Consider the following 21,775-nt stretch of genomic DNA (forward strand, 5'->3'; position numbering starts at 1 on the left):
CTCATGCCTGTAACCCCAGCACTTTGGGAGGCTGAGGCGGGCGGATCACGAGGTCAGGAGATCGAGACCATCCTGGCTAACACAGTGAAACCCCGTCTCTACTAAAAATACAAAAAATTAGCCGGGCGAGGTGGCGGGCGCCTGTAGTCCCAGCTACTCGGGAGGCTGAGGCAGGAGAACGGTGTGAACCCCGGGGGGCGGAGCCTGCAGTGAGCCGAGATCGCGCCACTGCACTCCAGCCTGGGTGACAGCGAGACTGTCTCAAAATAAAAAATAAAAAAAAGAAAAGAAAAAGAAGAGTAGTATGCCAGGTCATAGGAAAGGTGACTACAAATTATTCACACAGGATGTTTGAGAGTCGAGGAGGGCACTGTGACCACTTGCTGTGTAACACTCAGAACTAGGACTGTCCTGGGCACGTTGCTATAAAGTCTGCACAGCCACACGATCCCAGAACGGTTCTGCCCACTTGCGCTCCCACCAGCACAGCGTGAGTCCGCGTCAGCCTACATCTTTGCCACAACTTGGCGTTGGCTGACTTTAGTTGTTGCCGGTCTGGTGAGCATATCATGGTGTCTTGTGCAGGGCTAGCTTTTCCCCCATTTCTCCATCAGATAAGAAAGCAGAGATTGACATCCTGGCTGCAGAGTACATCTCCACGGTGAAGACGCTGTCTCCAGACCAGCGCGTGGAGCGCCTGCAGAAGATCCAGAACGCCTACAGCAAGTGCAAGGAATACAGTGACGACAAAGTGCAGCTGGCTATGCAGACCTACGAGATGGTGAGGGCGGGGCGGGGGCCACAGCTTTCTCGGTGATGACAGAGTGCTGCTGGCCGCACAGACCTACGAGATGGTGAGGGCAGGGCGGGGGCCACGGCTTTCTCGGCGATGACAGAGTGCCTCTGGCTGCTCAGACTTACAAGATGGTGAGGGCGGGCGGGGGCCATGGCTCCTCCTCTGACTTCTACTCCTGCCTCTCATGCAACAAAATGTAAAAACTGCCCAGAAATGGGCATAGCCAAGTGGAAGGCTGGCTTTGGTAGCCTGACGCTGCTGGAGGAAGTGCAGATGGGATACACTTCATGTAGGACCATCCCTGTTTTTTTTTTTTTTTTTTTTTTTTTTTCTGTGCCCTTTTTGTTTGTGTATCTGCTCGGAGGAACCATTTGGGTTTTTTTTGAGACAGTCTCACTTTGTTGTCCACCGCTGGAGTACAGTGGTGTGATTTCAGGCTCAGTGCACAACTCCGCCTCCTACGGCTCAAGTAATTCTCGTGCCTTAGCCTCCCGACGTAGCTGGGACTTACAGGCATGCGCCACCACACCCAGCTAATTTTTTATATTTTTAGAAAAGGTGGGGTTTCACCCCTGTTGGCCCACTCTGGTCTGGAACTCCTACTTTCAGTGATCCACCCCTCAGCCCTCCCAAATACCTGGGATTACCAGGCATGAGCCAACCGTGCCCGACCCTCCAGGTGGCCATATTTTATTATATTATTTTATTTTAATCTATATTATTTTTTGAGACAGAGTCCTTGCTCTTCGCCCAGGCTGGAGTGCAGTGGTGTGATCTCGTCCTGCCCTCCTCCTGGGTTCGCTTCTACTGGCTCAAGCCTCCCTGGTAGCTGGTTCGGCATGCAGTGCCTCTTTTTTATTTTTTTTTTTGGATGGCTTTTGCTCTGTTGCCCAGGCTCAGCAGTGCCACATGGTGCCAAACTCTCTGGCTCCATGACACCTGTGCCCTTCTCAGGTTCACACGCGCAATTCTCCTCCTGTCTCAACGCCTCCCTGACGTCAGCTGGGACTTACACGTCACCCCGACCGAACGCCTGGCTCTAATTTTTGTCAGTTTTTCATTTTTTTATTTTTTTCATTATTTATGTAGTTTTGAGACGGGCCTCACCATGTGTCCCCCCAGACTACGGGTGCAGTGGCATGGTTGCAGTTCACTGGCAACCCTCCCACTTCCAGGCTCAAGCAATTCTCCTGCCTCAGCCTCCTAAATAGCTGGGATTACCAGGCGTGCACCACTACCCAACAGGCTAATTTTTTGTTTTTTGTTTTGTTTTTTTTTTTTTTGCAGCCAGACGCTTCGCCTCTTATTGCTCAGCTGGGAGTGCAAATGCCACGATCTCAGCTCACTGCAAACCTCTGCCTCCCGGGTTCAAGCGCATTCTCCTGCTTCAGCCTCCTGAGTAGCTGGGATACAGGCATGTGCCACCAGCCTGGCTAATTTTTGTATGTTTGGTAGAGATGGGGTTGCTCCATGTTGGTCAGGCTGGTCTCGGAACTCCCGACCTCAGTGATTTACCTGCCTCAGCCTCCCAAAGTGCTGGGATACAGGTATGAGCCATTGTGCCTGGCCTGTATTTTTAATAAGATTATTTTTCCATGTTGGCCAGGCTGGTCTCGAATTCCTGACCTCAAATGAATCCACCCACCTCGGTCTCCCAGCGTGCTGGGACTACAGGCGTGAAGCCACCCGCGCCTGCCCTAATTTTTGTATTTTTATGAGAGATGGGATTTTATCATGTTGGTCAGGCCTGGTTTTGAACTCTGACTCAAGGTGATCCACCCACCTCGACTCCCCAAGGTACTGGGATTACAGGTGTGAGCCGCTGGCACCTGGCCTCCAGGTAGCCATATTTTAAAGTAGGATTCAGCCGTCAGATATCCCAGGCCTTGTTCACCGCATTTCCACAATCTGCTTCTCATTATTGCCCACACTCATGTCTTTTCCCTAAATGGGATTTATTCATTGGAATGTCAAAATATGCAGAAAAAGCACAAGACCCTTGCATGGACTTTTGAAATAGTGGGCCTTGTTTTTAGCAAGAGGTTTGTTCATGGAGACTCAATTAAAGGGCAAGACGGTGTTTCCTGGTGGATACTTTTGTGCATTCGTGAATTTCTGAGGTGTTTTGGTTTTACTTTAAAATAAGACTTTGGGTGTCCTTTTGTAGGTGGATAACACCATTCGAAAGGCTTGACGCAGACCTGGCGCGCTTTGGAGGCAGATCTCGAAGGACCAAGAATGGAGGGCAGTGATTTTGAAAGCTCCGGAGGGCGAGGGTTAAAAAGCAAGTCTGTTAATTTTTTTTTCTTTATTTATTTACTGTTAACTATGGAGTTTTGAAGAGTCTTGTCACGGTAAATCATTAAAGTATGAATCAAACTAGGGTAAGTATCATATTTGGGTAAACCTTGTCCCTTGCAAGGCTGGGCGTGGTGGCTCATGCCTGTAACCAACGCCCAGCACTTTGGGAGGCTGAGGCAGGAGGATCACTTGAGGGTAGGAGGTTTTGAGACCGACCTGGGCACATAGTGAGACCCTCGTCTCAACAAAAAGTTTCTAAAAAATTAGCCGGGTGTGGTGGTGCCACCATGTGGTCCCCAGCTACTTGGGAGGCTGAGGTGGTGGATTGCTTGAGCCCAGGAAGTCAAGACTGTGGTGAGCCTATGATTGCTCCCATTGCACTCCAGCCAGCCTGGGAGACCAGAGGCGAGACCCTTCTTAAAAACAAAAACACAAAACTTGCCCTTGCTTTAGAGAATTCTATAAAAATAATTTGTGTCTTGATTATTTTTCAGAAGGCCCGGGGTCCAGAAGGAAAAAAAGAGGGTCCCGGGGCCGAGGCAGGAGGACATCAGAGGAAGATACACCAAAGAAAAGAAGCATAAAGGAGGGTAAGAAGGCTTTCCCCCCTTTTTCCCAAAAGAACAAATACCCATAGCCTGTACCGGATGTAGAAAACTGATGGAAGCTGAGCCCTGAGTGAAGTGCACACCGGTGCGCTGGTGGTATTCTGGTTCTTATGCTGTGCGCCTGTCGTCAGCCTGTCCTCACCGCAGCCTTTGAGGGGGTGCCGTTGTCAGGGGCGTTTTCAGTGTCGCAGGGACTGCCCAGGTTTAGAGCTGCTGTGGTGCGGCTGGGCCTGCACCTGGAGTCTGACTCCATCCGGTGCCCGTCCTCTTAGCCACAGTGTGTGCTGCCCCGCTAGGGACAGTAGGGTGGTGGGCAATGTGTTGTTGAAGAGGCCAATGTAAACCACGCTTTGAAGTAGCCTAGACTTCTGTGTATCTGTCAGTTATTTTATGTGTCAATATATAGTTTGCATATATTCATTGTTTATTATGTGGCCACATTTATTAAATAGACATGTCATTTTAACTTGAAGTTTTTTGAGATACTTTATTTATTTATTTATTTATTTATTTATTTATTTATTTTTTTGAGACAGTCTCGCCTGTCGCCCAGGCTTGGAGTGCAGTGGCGCAATCTCGGCTCACTGCAAGCTCCGCCTCCCGGGTTCACGCCATTCTCCTGCCTCAGCCTCTCCGAGTAGCTGGGACTACAGGCGCCCGCCACCACGCCTGGCTAATTTTTGTATTTTTTAGTAGAGACGGGGTTTCACCGTGGTCTCGATCTCCTGACCTCGTGATCCGCCCGCCTCGGCCTCCCAAAGTGCTGGGATTACAAGCGTGAGCCACCGTGCCCGGCCAAGGATACTTTATTTAAAGCATTCTCCCACTGACACCCTCCCTGCCAAAGGTATTGTATACCCTCCAAAGAGATTGTAGTATTACCTCAGAGGAGTGACATTTAGACTAAAGAGAAAATGCTGAAATGCCACGAAGCCTCTATGGAGATGAATTCTCACAGGGGGAGGGGTCAAAGAGTGTAAGTTTTGGGCATGGTGGCTCATGCCTATAATTCCAGCACTTTGAGAGGCCAAGGCGGGAGGATCACTTGAGCCCAGGAATCTGAGACCAGTCTGGGCAACAAAGTGAGACCCCCCATCTCTACAAAAAAATAGAAAAAATTAGCTGAGTGTGGTGGCGTGGGCTGTAGTCCCAGCTACTAGGGAAAGCTGAGCTGGGAGGATCATGAGCCATGATCGCACAACTACATTCCAGCCTGGGCCACAACATGAGACTCTGTCTCAAAAAATAAATAAATAAATAAAGAGGAAAAAAGTTCTTCTGACAAAAAGGGACAATTTCATTTTTTTTTTTGAGATGGGGTTTCGCTCTTGTTGCCCAAGCTGGAGTGCAATGGTGCCATCTCAGCTCACTGCAACCTCTGCCTCCTAGGTTCAAGCAATTCTCCTGCCTCACCCTCCTGGATAGCTGGAACTACAAGTGCGTGCCACCATGCCCGGCTAAGTTTTTGTATTTTTAGTAGAGATGGGATTTCACCATGTTAGCCAGGCTGGTCTCGAACTCCTGACCTCAGTGATCCACCTGCCTCGGCCTCCCAAAGTGCTGGGATTACAGGCGTGAGCCATCACCACCCGACCCAATTTTCAGTTTTTTGTTTGTTTGTTTGTTTGTTTTTGAGATGGAGTCTTGCTCTGTCAGTCAGGCTGGAGTGTGATGGCGCAATCTCGGTTCACTGCAAACTCTGCCTCCCAGGATCAAGCAGTTCTCCTCCCTGAGCCTCCCAAGTAGCTGAGACTACAGGTGCATGCCACCACACCCAGCTAATTTTTTTTTATTTTTGTAGAGGTGAGGTTTCACCTTGTTAGCCAGGATGATTTTGATCTCCTGACCTCGTGATCCACCCGCCTTGGCCTCCCAAAGTGCTGGGATTACAGGCGTGAGCCACCGTGCCCAGCCCCAATTTTCAGTTTTTTTTAGCTAGTGCTTAGCCTTTTGGCTGGGCACAGTGGCTCATGCCTGTAATTGCAGCACTTTGGGAGGCCAAGGCAGGTTAATCACCTGAGGTCAGGAGTTCAAGACCAGCCTGACCACATGGTGAAACCCCATCTCTACCAAAAATGCAAAATACTTAGCTGAGTGTGGTGGCAGCTGCCTGTAATCCCAGCTACTTGGGAGGCTGATGCAGGGAGATTGCTTGAACCCGGGAGGTGGAGGTTGCAGTGAGTCAAGATCACACCACTGCACCCCAGCCTGGGTGACAGAGCGAAACTCCATCTCAAAAAAAAAAAAAATCCCAACAGTCTTGTATTGTAAAGTAGTGCACAGATACAGAAAACCGCACAGAACAAACATGGTTTAATTAATTTCCGTAAAGTGAAGATCTTTGTAAGTAGCACCTAGTCAGTGATTAACTGCTGCTGGAAGGCCTTCCATGTGCCCTGTTAAAATCATAAACTCCTCCTGCCCCCAAATAAACATGATCCAGATTTCTATAGTGTTTATTTCCTCCTTTCTTTAATAGTTTTATAGTGCATTCCTAGACACTATACATTATAGTTTAGTCCTGCTGTTTTTCTAACCTTTTAAATTAACTTTATTAAGAAATAATTCACATACAATAAAATGTTATTCTAAGTGTACAGTTTGATGTTGCATTCAGTTCCTTTAAAGTTATGGAAGTATTCAGGCTTTCTATTCTTCTCGAGTCAGTTTTGGAAAAAATCTGTGTCTTTCTTTTTTTTTTTTTTTTTTTTTTTTTTTGAGACAGAGTCTTGCTCTGTCACCCAGGCTGGAGTGCAGTGGCGCAATCTCGGCTCACTGCAAGCTCCGCTTCCTGGGTTCACGCCATTCTCCTGCCTCAGCCTCTCCAAATAGCTGGGACTACAGGCGCCCGCCACCACGCCCGGCCAATTTTTTGTATTTTTAGTAGAGACGGGGTTTCACCATGGTCTCCATCTCCTGACCTCGTGATCTGCCTGCCTCGGCCTCCCAAAGTGCTGGGATTACAAGCGTGAGCCACCGCGCCCAGCAAATCTGTGTCTTTCAGGAAATTTGTTTCATGTAAATTGTCAGATTTTTTTGACATCGGGTTGTTAATAATTTTGCATTATTATGGTTCTGATGTGGTGTCTGTTATGATGACCCCTCTTTCAGTCCTGATATTGGTAATTTATGTTTCTCTCATTTTGTCTTGATCCTTTTTTTTTTTTTTTCCTGAGGCAGGGTCTAGCTGTGTCACCTAGGCTGGAGTGCAGTGGCATGCACATGGCTCGCTGCAGCCTCCACCTCCCCATCCCCAGGCTCAAGCGATTCTCCCACCTCAGCCTCCCGAGTAGCTGGGACCACAGACACGCGCCGCTATGCCTGGCTAATGTTTTGTAGAGACAAGGTTTCATCATGTTGCCCAGGCTGGTCTCAAACATCTGGGCTCAAGCAGTCCGCCTGCCTCAACCTCTCCGTGTGTTGAGATTACAGGCGTGAGCCACCGCGTCTGGCCGTCTTGATCTTTTTAGAGAACTGGCTTTTAGTTTCATATTTTTATTGTTTTCTCTATTTTTTTGTTTGCTATTGCATTTGTTTCTACTCTCTATTTCCTTTTTTCTACTCGGGTTTACTTTGCCTATACTATTCTAGCTTTTTAAGGTGGAAGTAGCGTGGATAATTGATTTTTATATCTTCCTTGTTCTAATTATTATTTTTGTTGCACTCCACAAATTTTGATATATTATGATTTTGATATAATTTTGATATTGTTTTTAATTTTTATTTTGTTTACCTATTTAAAATATTTTAGAATGTTTTTCTTGTTTTTCGAAATGAGGTCTCACTCTGTCACCCAGGCTGGAGTGTAGTGGCACGATCTTGGCTCACTGCAGCCTCCACCTCCTGGGCTCAAGAGATCCTCCCACTTCGGCCTCCCAAGTAGCTGGGACGACAAGTGCATGCCACCATGCCTGGCTAATTTTTTATATTTTTGGTAGAGATGGAGTTTTGCCATGTTGCCCAGGGTGGTCTTAAACTCCTGAGCTCAAGTGATCCACCCACGTTGGCCTCCCAAAGTGCTGGAATTGAATTTTTTTGTGTGTATGTGAGACGGAGCCTCACTCTGTTGCCCAGGCTTGAGTGCAGTGGTGTGATCTTGGCTCACTGCAACCTCCACCTCCTGGGTTCAAGCAATTCTCTTGCCTCAGCCTTCTGAGTAGCTGGGATTACAAGCACGTATCACCATGCCTGGCTAATTGTTTTTTGTATTTTCAGTAGAGGCAGGGTTTCACCATGTGGCCAGGCGGGTCTTGAACTCCTGACCTCAGGTGATCCACCTGCCTTGGCCTCCCAACGTACTGGGATTACAGGTGTGAGCCACCGCACCTGGCCTAGAATTTTTTTTTTTTCATGCTGCTGCTTTGCCCTATAACTTATGTAGAAGTATGTGTCTCGATTCCAAATAATTTGGGATTTTTCAGATACCTTTCTCATTTTAATTTTTAGTTGAGTTCTGTTGTGGTCAAAGAACATTATATAATTGAAATCCTTTGAAGGCCAGCTAATTTTTGTATTTTTAATAGAGACAGGATTTCACCATGCTGGGCAGGCTGGTCTCGAACTCCTGACCTCAAGTGATCTGCCCACCTCGGCCTCCCTCCCTGTAAAGTGCTGGGATTACAGGCATGAGCCACCGCACCCGGCCTTCATTGCAATATTTGGTCTGTTGATATTTAACATAATTAATGATATGGGGGGATTTAGATTCACCATCTTGCTATTAGTTTTCTGTTTGTTCCTTCTGCTCCTTTCCTGTCTTCTTTTGGAATAATGAAGTATTTTTTTAGTATTCCGTTTTTTTCCCACTCTTGTCTTAGTAGCCATGCTTGTTTTTTGTTTGTTTTTGTTTTGTTTTTTTCCGAGACGGAGTCTTGCACTGTTGCCCAGGCTGGAGTGCAATTTTCAATGGCGTGATCTTGGCTCACTACAACCTCTGCTTCCCAGGTTCAAGCGATTCTCATGCCTCAGCCTCCCCAGTAGCTGGGATTATAGGTGTGTGCCACCACACCTGGCTAATGTTTTTTGTATTTTTAGTAGAGATAGGTTTTCACCAGTTTGGCCAGGCTGGTCTCGAACCCCTGACCTCAAGTGATCCACCCACCTCGGCCTCCCAAAGTGCTAGGATTACAGGCGTGAGCCACCGCCCCGGCCCGTGTGTTTTAAGGATTGTTCTAGTGTGTGCACTCAGTTTCCTTAAGTGACCACAGTGAACTTCAGATATTACACTATTCGACGTTTAACGTGAGGCTTTGTGCTGTTGTCCTTCATTTTGCTTCTGCATGTGATCTAAGCTTCACAATACATGTTATTACCTTAGATGCAAACCACTGATTATGTTAAACACATTTTAAAATATATGTGGAACGTAAAGATGTCAAACTCACAGAAGTAGAGAGTAGAATGGTGGTCAGGCGCTGGGGTGGTCAGGGCAGATGTTGGATACAGAATTTCATTTTTATAGGAGGAATAAGTTCAAAAGATCTGTTTTACAACATGGCGACTACAGTTAATAACAATATCGTCTCAAAAAAATGTGTAGATTTTAAGTGTTCTCGCCACAAAAGTCACCCCATATATAGTTACCCCATATAGTTGCCATTTCTGGTAACCTGCTTTTTTTTTTTTTTTTTTTGAGACAGAGTCTTGCTCTGTGGCCCAGGCGGGAGTGCAGTGGTATTATCTCAGCTCACTGCAACCTCTGCCTCCCGGGTTCAAGTGATTCTCGTGCCTCAGCCTCCTGAGTAGCTGGGATTACAGGCACCCACCACCACACCTAGTTAATTTTTGTATTTTTAGTAGAGATGGGGTTTCGCCATGTTTGCCAGGCTGGTCTCAATCTCCTGGCCTCCAGTGACCCTCTCACCTCAGCCTCCCAACGTGGCGGGATTACAGGCATGAGCCACTATGCCTGGCCCAACTATTATTTCTTAATATTATTGTATTTTCTTTCTTTAAAAATTTTTTTTCCATACATATTCTGCTTATATATATTTCTTTATGTGGATGCAAATTTCTGTCTTGTCATTTCTCCTCTGCTGAAGAACTTTACATTGTTTACAGTACGTGTATGCTGATGGTGACGAATTCTCTCAGTTTTTGTTTCTCTGAAAATGCTTTTATTTCGCTGCATATAGAATTTTAGGTTGACCTTTTTTTCTCACTAAAGATGTTCTCTCATTTTCTTCTGTCTTTCATTGATTCTGATGATAAATTAGTGAGAATGATTATTTTTGGTGGTTTCTTGGTTTTTTTTGCTTTTAAGATTTCTCATTGTCACTGGCTCTTAACAGTTTGGTTATGAGGTATATTGGTGTGATTTTTTGTGTATATTTTGCGTGGAACTTGTTGAGCATCTTTGAACTGTTGGTTTATACTTTGCATCAAATTTGGAAAATTTTCAGACAGTTCTTCCAATATTTTTGTGTTCTCCTTTCTCGTCTTCCTGCTATCCAGCTCCCTGTGTGTTCTGTAGCTTAGATTTTCTCACAGCTCACTGAGGCTCTGCTTACTTTCTGTAAGCTTTTTATTTCTGTACTTCAGTTTGATTTGTTTCTATTACTTTATGTATTTAGGAGACAGGTTCTGGCTCTGTCACCCAGGCTGGAGTGCAATGGTGCAGTGTCGGCTCACCGCAGCCTCTGCCTCCCGGGTTCAAGCCATTCTCCCGCCTCAGCCTTCCAAGTAGCTGGGATTACAGGTGAGCGTCACTGCACCCGGCTAATTTTTGTATTTTAGTACAGCCGGGGTTTCAGCATGTTGGCCAGGCTGGTTTCAAACTCCTGGCCTCAAGTGATCCGCCCAGCTCGGCCTCTCACCTGCCCTTTCCTTCCTCCCTCCCTCCCTCCCTCCCTTCCTCCCTCCCTTCCTCCCTTCCTTCCTTCCTTCCTTCTTTTCTCTCTCTCCTTTTTTTCTGAGAAGGTGTTGCTTAGTCGCCCAGGATGGAGTGCACTGGTACAATCTTGGCTCACTGCAAGCTCTGCCTCCCGAGTTCAAGTGATTCTCTGCCTCAGCCTCCCACGTAGCTGGAATTACAGGCGCGTGCCACCATGACTGGCTAATTTTGTATTTTTAGTATAGACAGGGTTTCACTGTGTTATGCAGGCTGGTCGCGAACTCCTGTGCCACCATTCCTTGGTAACCAGCTTTTAAAAAAACATCATCAGCCCTATTTCCCTGCTGAGTGTACGTGTCTTATGATTTGTTATTAGCTGTCTGACCTTAGGTATAAAGGAAGCGTGGAGAGGGAAATTTCTGTTCTCCCCAGGAGGTATTCATTCTGTTTTAGTTCAGGCCAGTAGGGCTGGGGGCCTGGGGCCAGGCAGGGTCTCAGCTTCACCTCCACCCACACCCCTTGAGGACCTTGAGATTTCCTCTCTGGCCTCCTGCCCCAGCGGCTTCCACAGTTGGTAGAAGTGCAGGGGAGGAGACCAGCGGTGCCGAGCAGACGCCTTCCTCGAGAACTCGGAGGTTGCAGGGATTTTCCTTCTGCTTTTAGTTGCTCTGTGCAGCCTCTGGACTATAAATGTCGGTGGGGATGCGGCCGCCATGTGTGGCTGTGTGGGCTCAACGTGGCCCAGTGGCCAGCCCAGCCCTGGCTCAGTGCATGAGGCAGGCGGACGCCCCCCAGCCCCCAACCCCCCCTCCGGCGCAGGTCCTCCAGCTCTGTTGCTCCACAGCCCCCAGCCCCCACTCAGTGCATGAGGCAGGCGGATGCCCCCCAGCCCTCACTCAGTGCATGAGGCAGGCGGACGCCCCCCCAGCCCCCACTCAGTGCATGAGGCAGGCGGACGCCCCCCAGCCCTCACTCAGTGCATGAGGCAGGCGGACGCCCCCCAGCCCTCACTCAGTGCATGAGGCAGGCGGACGCCCCCCAGCCCCCAACCCCCCCCTCCGGCTGCAGGTCCTCCAGCTCTGTTGCTCCACAGCCCCCAGCCCCCACTCAGTGCATGAGGCAGGCGGACCCCCCCCCAGCCCCCACTCAGTGCATGAGGCAGGCGGACGCCCCCCAGCCCCAACCCCCTCCTCCGGCTGCAGGTCCTCCAGCTCTGTTGCTCCAAAGCCCCCAGCCCTCGCTCAGTGCGTGAGGCAGGTGGACACCCCTCAGCCCCCAACCCCCCCTCTGGCTGCAGGTCCTCCAGCTCTGTTGCTTCACAGCTCCTGGCATCTTTGAGAAGGTGGTTTTTGTGACTTGCTGGGTTTTGTGTTTTCTAACTCAGTGGCAACAGCGTTCTGAGTCTTCCTGCTCCTTCCTGCTCGGAACCTGAAGGTCCTGTCCCGACCGTGCCTTTTCTGCGTGAAAGTGGGACTCCTCCTGGTCTCCTCCTCACCCAGTGCTGTTTCTCAAGGGTATGCTAGGCATAAGGAATGCAGGCACTGGGGGTCCTCGTGGTGGTGAAGGAGACTCCAGCTCCCTGTTGGGGTCAGGGCTTCCTCCCTGAGGGCTCTGCCCTGCTTCAGAGACCTCAGGAACAGCCAGCACCTCTGCAGACACAGGAAGATCCACCGTGGCCTCATGGCCTTTCCTGTCAGCACTGTTTAGCAGCAATGCGGAGCCTGGGAGCTCAGCGCTGCCTGCCGGGCAGCTTGCAGTAGTGACAGATGAGAAGGGTGATCACCGATGACGACAGTTGCGGGGCCCCTGCGGCTCTGGATCTAGCTTGTGTGTGAATCTCTTTCTTCTCTGTGCCAAGTGGCAGTGCTGCTCCTGTCCCATTGCAAGATGTCAAGATGGGCTGGTAAGGCCAGCTCTGAAGCTCTGATGCCCAAGGCGCCAAGCAGGCCCCTTCCAGAGGGACAGGAGGATGGTGCAGGTGGGCAGACGGGTCATCCTGAGGACCAGTCGGTTGGACCCAAAGCCTGGCTTACCGGGGCGGCAGTGTGCACTCGTGTGCCTCCAAGGGCATCATCCTGGGTGTGCGCAGTAGCCCGCCTGCCCCTGGGCTCTGGAGTTCCGGGGCGTGCGTCCCTGACCCATCAGCACAGTGGGTTTTCACGCCCCTCGTGGTCACGCTGTGGGGCCAGGCCGCTCTGCTTCAAGGCGGGTCCTGTTCCCTGCTGGGGACCCGGGAGCACATGCCATCCTGTCCCTGTGGCCTGCCCTGTTCAGGCCCGTTCCCCACGTGCCCGGGGCTCTTCCTGGAATGCAGTGTTCCTAGACTGCACAGATGCTCCGTGTCTCGTCTGAGATCCCGTGACCTGAGGCTGCCCCCTGCACTGTTGCTGCCCTGTGGCCTTGCTCTGGCGAGGCAGAACCTGTGTGTGTGGATGAAGGGCAGTGTCACCTGTAGCACCTGGAATCCCGGAGCTTGGGCAGGCAGCCAGCCCCCTGCTAGGAGCTACGTGGAGTGCTGGGAAGCCATCGGGGCCGGGCGCGGAAGGGCTTGCTGGCACCGTCTGGCGAGGGGTGCCTGCCACACCCTGGGGAATTAGCACAGAGGGTGCCTCTTGTGGCAGTGGTGCCAAAGGGAGTCAGCAGCCGCTGACGATTGGGGTCACCCTGGCCTGTGCAAGGGACAGGGCTCCCCATGGCCTACTGGTTGCCTCCCTCAGGGTTGCTAGCAGCACTCCCTGGCCACACGCCATGGCGCTCCCTCAGGCGAGACTGGAGAGGCCAATGAGGCCTGCACACTGGCCTCACCTTCTGGGGTGCCCTTGCTGGGCGGTCCCCTCAGGCCCCCGGCCGTCTCACAGCCGTCAAATCTGGCCAGCGCCTTCGAACCTGGTGATGCTGAGACACAGGTCAAGTAGCAGCTCAAGATGTCGGGTCGGGCTTTGTGGACAGAACTGGACTCGGCGCAGAAGAGGAGGGCGTCAGAGAGCGTTTCGGGGACGGTTGGCAGCAGAGGGTGCTGCCCTGCTCTCCGCGGGTGAGAGGTGACTCGAGACCGCAGGAGCCCCTTGGAGGTGAAGCCACAGGTGGCATCCCGGAATCGGCAGGAGGCTGAGACGTAGACCCTTGCGAGCCGCTGCTGGAGGACAGACCCGAAGACTGCTTGAGACTGTTGCTTGAATGCAGTGTCGGCAGCACCTGGACCTGGACTTGGGACACTGATGGATTTCAGCTCTAAAGAGAAAGCCCTGTCTATTCCCAGACAGAGAGAAAGAGCAGAAGAGCAGATTACCCGCCGAAGGACAGACTTAGGTGGGCGCCCCTGTGCCAGAGGGCAGCGGGGAGGCCGGGTGCATGCAGAGCCCGAGTGTGTGTGTATGTGTACGGGCAATTGCAAAGGTGTAGAAAAGCTTCAGACAGGTATCTAAGGAAAAGCTGAGTGTTGATTCCCTCTGGGACCCAGACTTCTGCTCCTTGGCTTTCCCCGATCGTGACTGTTTTTCTCACGGCCACATTCCTCCTGCTAACCTGCCGTGTTTACATAGCAACTGGATATTCTTGGGTTGGAGGGTGGGATAGGGAAGATACTTTTTCTTTCTGTACTAATGGGAATACACTGTCTATAGTACCTGCAGCTTATAAGTTTATTTGAAAAATGCTGAAATATAAAAGCGTAAATTTCCCCCTAAGTGCATCCCTTTCAAGCGGGGAAGTCTGCACCTGAGGTCTGTGGTCCTGGCGGGGCGGCTGTGGTGCTACAGGTGGCAGGCTTGGAGGGAGGCATCGACAGGGTGGAACACCCGCCAGCCTGCTGTGTAGAAACCCACGTGGGAGCTGATGGGGATGGAGGAGTGACAAGGATGGCGTGTGGTCGGAAGGGGCCCGGTGCCAGGTGGACAGCTGGGTGGGTGGTGGGCGGGCCAGGGAGTGTGTGGGGAGCTGCTGGTTGAGTCAGTATTGGGGCAGAGGTGCCTGAGTAGGTGCGTGGAGGGCCCGGGCGCAGGACGCACGGCTATTCTCTTGGGAGGAGGTCACAGTTACGGGAGAGCTGTTGACTGTGCGGGCTGCTCTGACACCCGTCAGTCTGGGGTGGGAGGCTGGCAGGCTTCTCTCAGGTGTCAGCCGTCTGCTGGCGGAGATGACATGTGCTTGTTTCCAAAGGGGCCGGGGTCTTTGAGGGATGGCCCAGAAGTGGGGTGAGTCCAGAGGTCCCGGGGGAGTCCCGTCTGGGAGGAGGGACCAAGATGAGTGTGGACTCGTCCCCAGAGAGGACCAGAACCCCGGTGCTGTGGGTGAGTGCTGCGCTTCACGGCCTCTTGGGGCCCTCTGTGCCCCCATGTCCCCACCTGGGTCCGAAGGTGGGGGCGAGGTCTCCACCCCTTTGCTGCCAGCTGTTGCTGTTCCTGGATTTTTGTGGGTAACAGTGTTCTTTCTAGCATCAGCTGACAATCTGTTCATATCCTTAATGATTTTCTTGCTGGCACCTTAGAACATTGCGTGTTCAGAGGGGTTATTGAGGTTTTGAAAATGTGTGCTCCAGGAAGAAAACGTCCACAAGGTGTGTATTCAGTTAGTGCATGACCGCAGTGGCCAGCCCTGGAGTCGCATTCATTTCTAAAGCACAATGGGAAAATGGAAGCAAGCTTATTCGTTATGTGTCACGCAGAGCACGGTACCAATTTCCCCCTTGGGATGATTGTCTTCACAGTTTTGGGGTGAGGGGGCCTTAAGTCAGAGACAGAAGGGCCCATGGTGTCCGTGCCGTTTCACTTCCGCTGTGGCCTTCAGCGGTGCCTGTGCCCTGTCTGCTGCAGGTCTGAGTTCACTGACACCATCCTGTCCGTGCACCCCTCCGACGTGCTGGACATGCCCGTGGACCCGAATGAACCCACGTACTGCCTGTGCCACCAGGTCTCCTACGGGGAGATGATCGGCTGTGACAATCCAGACGTGAGTGTCACCTGGGGGATTCGCGCCGTGGGGTGGGGTCTTGTGTGTGGGGGGGGGCTGGTGGGTGTTGGCATTTCTTGTGTTTCGTGTACAGAACAGGAGGCGTGTTGACTGCGGTTTCTCCCTTTACTTTGCAGTGTCCGATTGAGTGGTTTCACTTTGCCTGCGTGGACCTCACCACGAAACCCAAAGGAAAATGGTGAGTGTGGGGACGCTCGCTCTGTTTTCCCCCAGCCTGCTGGGTGTTGCGCTGCTGGCCTCCCTGGGAGAAGGTGCTAGATGGCAGAATCTTGCCGGGCTTAGCGGGGCGCAGTAGCCATGTAGGCATGCCCCACGGTGGCCTCAAGGAGTGTGGCTGGCTGCTCTGCGTGTGGCTTTTTCCCCCCTTTGCTGCTGTGCCTGTCCGAGCTGGCAGAGGGATGCCGTCACCCAGGGATGGTGGTTACCAGGTTACGTAATATTCACGTTAACAGCCCCTCGTGAAGGACAACCTTCCGGACTCTGTGGGAGGTAGGGATCGTCTTACATCAGAAATGAGAGGTTCTTGTCCTCTAGGGAAATTTGGGAAAGAGAGCATGAGCTGTGAGCCCTGAAGCCGGGGCGTGGATCTAGGGCTCTGCCCATGGCTCTGTCTAGTGGAGAAGCCGCGGGTGCCAGGAGCATTTTCTCTTCCTGACCCTTGCATCCCCTTGGCAATGGCAACTTTCTGCATTGTTGTTCCTCAGATTTCATTTAAATAAAAACCTGTAGTCTGGGCAACATCGGGAGACCCTAACTCTACAAAAAATACAAAAATTAGCTGGGCGTGGTGGTGCGTGCCTGTGGTCCCAGCTACCTGGGAGGCAGAGGTGGGAGGATGGCTTGAGCCTGGAAGTCCAAGGCTTCAGTGAGCTGAGATCGTGCCACTGCACTCCAGCCTGGGCGAGAGAGCAAGACCCTGTCTCAAATAAATAAATAAAAAGATAAAAACCTGGCTTTGTTTGCCTGTGCTGAAAATCTAAAAATGGATATATATGTTCTGAAAATGAAATCAGAATGTGCTCTTCTGTGTGGCACTCCGAGGTCATCGCGGCAGCGTGTTTGAAACTCCGGCAGACTCGCCTGAGTTGGTAAGAGCCAGTTATCCTTGGTGTTCGGTGTGGGGACACAGGGAAAGGATGCTGTGTCTCAGAGGCTGGCCAAGCTCACGGTGTCACGGTGACACAGGCTGTCCTGTCACTGGTGCCCCACACCATGCGGCTGGGGGACAGTGTACCGAGGGTTTTGAGAAGGGGTACGGAGGCTGTTAGGGCGGAGGGCCCTGGGCAGGCTTAGGCCTGGGCCAGGCAGGGGTTGACGGTTGCCGTCACATGCGAGTCGGCTGCCTCCTGTGTGGGGAACCTATGGAATGTCCTCTGTGGTCGGCAGCTGCCTCTGTTCAGGAGCCCTTTGTGCGTGTGGTTCCAGAACTTGCTCAGAGTCACCAGGGAGCACTTGTGAGACGGCAGCTTCCAGGGCCAGTGCAGGGTGCCTGGCTGGGTTTCCGTGGGCCTGAGGGGCTGCCATGCTCATGCGTGCTTGGTCCCTGCAGCCCCCACAGACTCCAGACAGAGGGCACCAGCGACCCTGCCATCGGCCGGGGAAGGAGGACCCAACTGTTCAGGAGGAACGCCTGGGTGTCAAATCGGTTTTGCTCATTGATGTGTATCTGTCAACTTCAGAACCGGCGTCCTGCATAGAGCCGCACGTGCATCGGCGCGTTTTCCCTGCAGGAGGGCCGCAGCCCCACTGCGTGTGCCTCTCCTGGTGCCCTCCTGCTGGCGTGCAGCAGCCCTAGGAGACAGGGGGAGGCGGGCCCTGGGCACCCTGTGCGCTGGCGGAAATGGCGCCCAGAGCCTCATTGCGCCTTTCTTGTCACAGGTTCTGTCCGCGGTGTGTCCAGGAAAAGAGGAAGAAGAAGTAGGAGGAGCTGTGTGCCCGGATCCGAGGAGCAAGTTATAAATCTATTCCTTCGTTCATGTTGCAATATTTCCCTTCGTTTTAAAACTACCTTGTTCGGTTGATACTTAGTAACTCAGTGGCCAGTTGAAATGCTGGATGTTTCCTAGAACAAGAACCCACCAAACCCTGTTCGCACAGAAGGGCGACCTTGCGGGGACTCGCCGCCGCGACGTGAGTGTGGCTTTTACAGGACTTCCCCCGAGCGTCAGCAGGGAGCCCCGGCGGACGTGGGCGGGCGCTCTGAGCTCGGGCTGCCCGGCCAGGCGTGCGGGTGGAGACGTGGTAACCTGGTCCACGGCAACCTGGTCCACGGCCGCCGCTCTGCAGCGTGCAGCGCCACCATCGCATAGCTTTCCTGTGGTTTTCTAGGACTGTTTGGTACAGCCCGGGCTCCACGTGCCCCAACCGCTGGAGCACACCTGCCACTGAGAGGCGCGTGTGGGGCCATCGCCGTGGCGGCTGGCTGCCCTCCTCACACTCAGCTCCGTGCTGCATCCGGCCACCATGCACTCCTGCGTGGGGCGCCTGACAGGCCCAGGAGGGCTGGGGGCTCTTCCCGGGAGGAAGTGGCCTCCGCCTCACTGTGTGCTGCCTTTTTAGCTTGGACTTCAGTCCTCCCTCGGGGGATTCACCTCTGGAGTAAACGGCTCTTCATTAGCTTGGAGTAGCTGTGGGTCCTGTGACCAGTGCCCACGAGACCCTGTGCAACAGCTGGGCTGATGTTCCGTTTCTCTGGGAATTGGTGACGTTTTTACTGTGAAGATGAAATTATCGTAATAGCATGAAGATCGTGGGTCTGTGTGTCTGTGAAGTGAGTCCCGTCTGCCAGGAGCTGACGAACCACGGATACGTCTGCCTGTGCTGTGCATTCTCAGGCCCGCGGCTCCCGTTCAAGGGGACTCCGATGTGAATTTGTTGTGAATTTATTGTGCCACAATAGCAGTTCTGGAATGAAGCTAGGAAACTCGAGTGTGCTTTTTGTTTAATTAGTGTTCACCAAGCTGAGCCGGAGCCATCCTTTCGGTGGTAGTTGGGGAAGGCTGTGCAGATTTGCTCTGCTGTGATGCATTGGTGACGGTACCCAGCCTGCGGTTCCTGACAGCATCGCAGGCTCTCGGAAATCCTCTCCTGTGCCTTTAGAGGAAGGAGAGGATTCCTGAGGAATGCAGGGAAGCCTGTTTCTGTCCTCACACCACAGAAAGAAACCTGAGGGAAAACTGAGACGTGAGGTTCCCAATTTAAGAAAAGCCTGGTTTTCTTCATGGTGGGGGGCCATTTGGAATGACAGTCTCACTTCCTTCTGATGGCTACAGCTATATCTTTTCCTCCTGTGTTTAATGTTTCACTAGGGAGAGGAAATAAAGCAGAAGGAACGTGTGAAGCTCTGTGTCTCAGACGGGGCCCTCCCCTCGAGAAGGTAGTCAGTGAGTGAGAACGAGAACAAGAACATCCTGAACAGTCCTGGTTGGGATGGTGTCCACATTCATGTTCTGCGATTCTTGAACACACGGATGTCTCTGGGCCGCCTGTCCTTTTCCGAGGGTGTGGGGGGGAGTGGATCCTCCGGGCGCAGGTGCCAGGCAGGTGCAGGCAGGCAGTCGGCCACTGCTGCTGCTCGTCCCTGCCAGTGTCTGGGGCCTGAAGGGGCTCCCTCCAAGCGGTGCCTTCCTGTGGCTTAGAAGGGAAAGCGCCAGAGAGGGCAGGCTACAGTGCTTCACACCCTCAGCCACGGCTGTGAAACTGGAGATGGCTGGGTTTTGTATGTTAATTTTTTTTTTTTTTGAGATGGAGTTTTGCTCTGTCGCCCAGGCTGGAGTACAGTGGCATGATCTTGGCTCACTGCAAGCTCCGCCTCCCGGGTTCACGCCATTCTCCTGCCTCAGCCTCCCGAGTAGCTGGGACTACAGGCGCTCACCAACACGCCCGGCTGATTTTTAAAATATTTTTAGTAGAGATCGGGTTTCACCATGTTAGCTAGGATCTCCATCTTCTGACCTCGTGATTTGCCTGCCTTGGCCTCCCAAAGTGCTGGGATTACAGGCGTCAGCCACCGCGCCCGGCCACCCAGCTAAATTTTGTATTTTTGTTGGAGACGGGGTTTCACCATGTTGGCCAGACTGGTCTCAAACTCCTGGGGTCAAATGATCTACCTGCGTCGGCCTCCCAAAGTGCTGGGATTACAGGTGTGAGCCACTGCACTCAGCTGGGAGATGAATTTTCATTTAATGACAACTTTTTGTTAACACAGGTTTTGTGTGTGTGTGTCTTTTTTTGTTTGTTTTTTGTTTTGTGTTTTTGAGACGGAGTTTTACTTTTGTCACCCAGGCTGGAATGCAGTGGCACCATCTTGGCTCACTGCAACCTCCGCTTCCTGGGTTCAAGTGATTCTCTTGCCTTAGCCTCCTGAGTAGCTGGGATTATAGGCGCCCACCACCACGCCCGGCTAATTTTTGTATTTTTAGTAGAAATGGGGTTTCACCATGTGTGACCAGGCTGGTCTCGAACTCCTGACCTGAAGTGATCCACCTGCCTCGGCCTCCCAAAGTGCTGGGATGACGGGCATGAGCCACCGCACCCGGCCAACACAGATGTTTAATGATGGTGGAGGATACATTGTGGAAAACGTTTTTCTCTCTTTTACCATTTTTGGGAAGTGGGATAGGTAAGTGCAGGGAGTTTGTGCTGAAACGGTGCCTGGCAGTTTTTCAGAAATGAATTTGATATTGCGCTCCACCTTTGAGCTGTTCACGCCCATGGCCACCCCTGGAAAGCGCTGGGGTTGTTGGTGCTTTCGGCTGCCCGGCTTCCTGAGGTCTCGCTGCTTTCTGGGGAGAGATGACTGGCTTCCATGTGGGAAGCTTTTGTCTAACACGTGGCGATGTGGGCCTGCCTGCCACTGTGCACCATCCCAGGTATTGAATTTTGACCTTTTCAAGTTTCTGTGCTTAGGTGTTTTTAATGTTTACTTTTGCCACTTACAATAATATCACCAAAATAATATGCATAGAGTTTTGGAAGAAACGCAGAAAACATGAGCAGAATGAGACAATTCCTTGGGCTGTAGTTTGGACCCAACTGAATCCTGAGTGCTCTGTGGCCGATGCTGTCTACCCGTGGGAGAGACACACTCAGGAGTGGCCGTTTGGCCAGAAAAGAAGGTCATGGCCCCTGGCCTGGCCCCAGCCCTGCAGGGACACAGGAGCCACACCGTTTGCACCATCCACGCCTTGCTTCAGACGGCCTGGCCGCCTTCTCCCTGGGGGTGATTCAGGGATTTAGTCTTGGACCAGACCCCCCTCCACAGCTGCCCGGCCCCAGACCCCTCTCTTGGATTGAGGGTGGGTGGGCTGGACCCAGTGGGTGACTCTGGAGCTTCATCTGAGCCGAAGGTGTGGGTCCTCTGTGGTTGTGCGATTGGCCTCTATGGGAAGGAGCGTTCTGCCCATTTTCTTGCTTTCATTGCTGCGGTATCAGGCAGTAACCTGAGGGAATCCTGTAGGGAAGGCAGGCTGCAGTGAAAACAGGAGCTGGTGAAACTGAGCCCTCTGCATCTGCGAATGTGCCCCAGGTGCTGCTGCTGGGGACATGGATGCCGAGCGGAGGCCTGCGTGGCCTCCTGAGCAGCAGCTGACCACCTGGACCCCTGGGCGGGTGGACATGAGACCACTGTTGGCCAGGGATGTCGAGCGGAGGCCTGCGTGGCTGCCTGAGCGGCAGCTGACCGCCCGTCTCACTGTTGGCCAGGGCTCTGTGGCGTGGGTGTTTTCCAGTCCACCTGGAGCAGTGAGAAGCAGCTGTGCAGACCGGTGGCGGTGGGAGGGTTTGCTGGGACGGATGGGGACACCGGCCAGCTTGTCTTCTGTCCAGCAGCCCCGTCGGACTTGGCCTCCTGTCCTGTCGTTGGGAGCCCTGGCTGGGGCTGCTTTCAGCAATGACGCTGGCCCAGAGCAGCTTCCCACGTGACCATAGAGCCGAGGGTCTGTCCTGTCCTAGGTTAGGTCTTCATGGTTTAGAATAAAACCGTGAGGGATGTTAATTATGGGCATTGAAGACTTAAGGTTTTCCTAAATTTTTAGTGAGCAGTGATTGGCCTTCAATACTTGTGCTGAGAGGAATTTTAAGCCAGGGGAAGTGTAAGAATATGTTCCCATTCAGGAGAGATTGTATTGGAGTTTCTTTCTTCCTCTGTATGTATTTTGTGGTGTTCACCTTTAACTACATTTCATCCAAAAGATGATGCAGCTTTAACATGAATGTTACATTTTTATTTTCAAGGAATTATTATCTATGTTCCATTTGTAAAGGAAAGAT

The 21,775-nt window shown here is 52.0% G+C and overlaps 1 pseudogene across 1 annotated transcript; it reads left to right on the forward strand.

The window, feature by feature from the left end:
* Window positions 1–763: 763 nt before the first annotated feature.
* LOC115832306 lies at window positions 764–18,845 on the forward strand (annotated as a pseudogene). The gene is made up of 6 exons (XR_004027711.1): window positions 764–781; window positions 916–992; window positions 3,608–3,687; window positions 15,349–15,484; window positions 15,622–15,683; window positions 17,384–18,845. The product of XR_004027711.1 is annotated as an inhibitor of growth protein 5-like (transcript).
* The last annotated feature ends 2,930 nt before the right edge of the window (window positions 18,846–21,775 follow it).

Source organism: Nomascus leucogenys, chromosome 22a (genome assembly GCF_006542625.1).
Source record: "Nomascus leucogenys isolate Asia chromosome 22a, Asia_NLE_v1, whole genome shotgun sequence".
NCBI classification, from domain to species: domain Eukaryota; kingdom Metazoa; phylum Chordata; class Mammalia; order Primates; family Hylobatidae; genus Nomascus; species Nomascus leucogenys.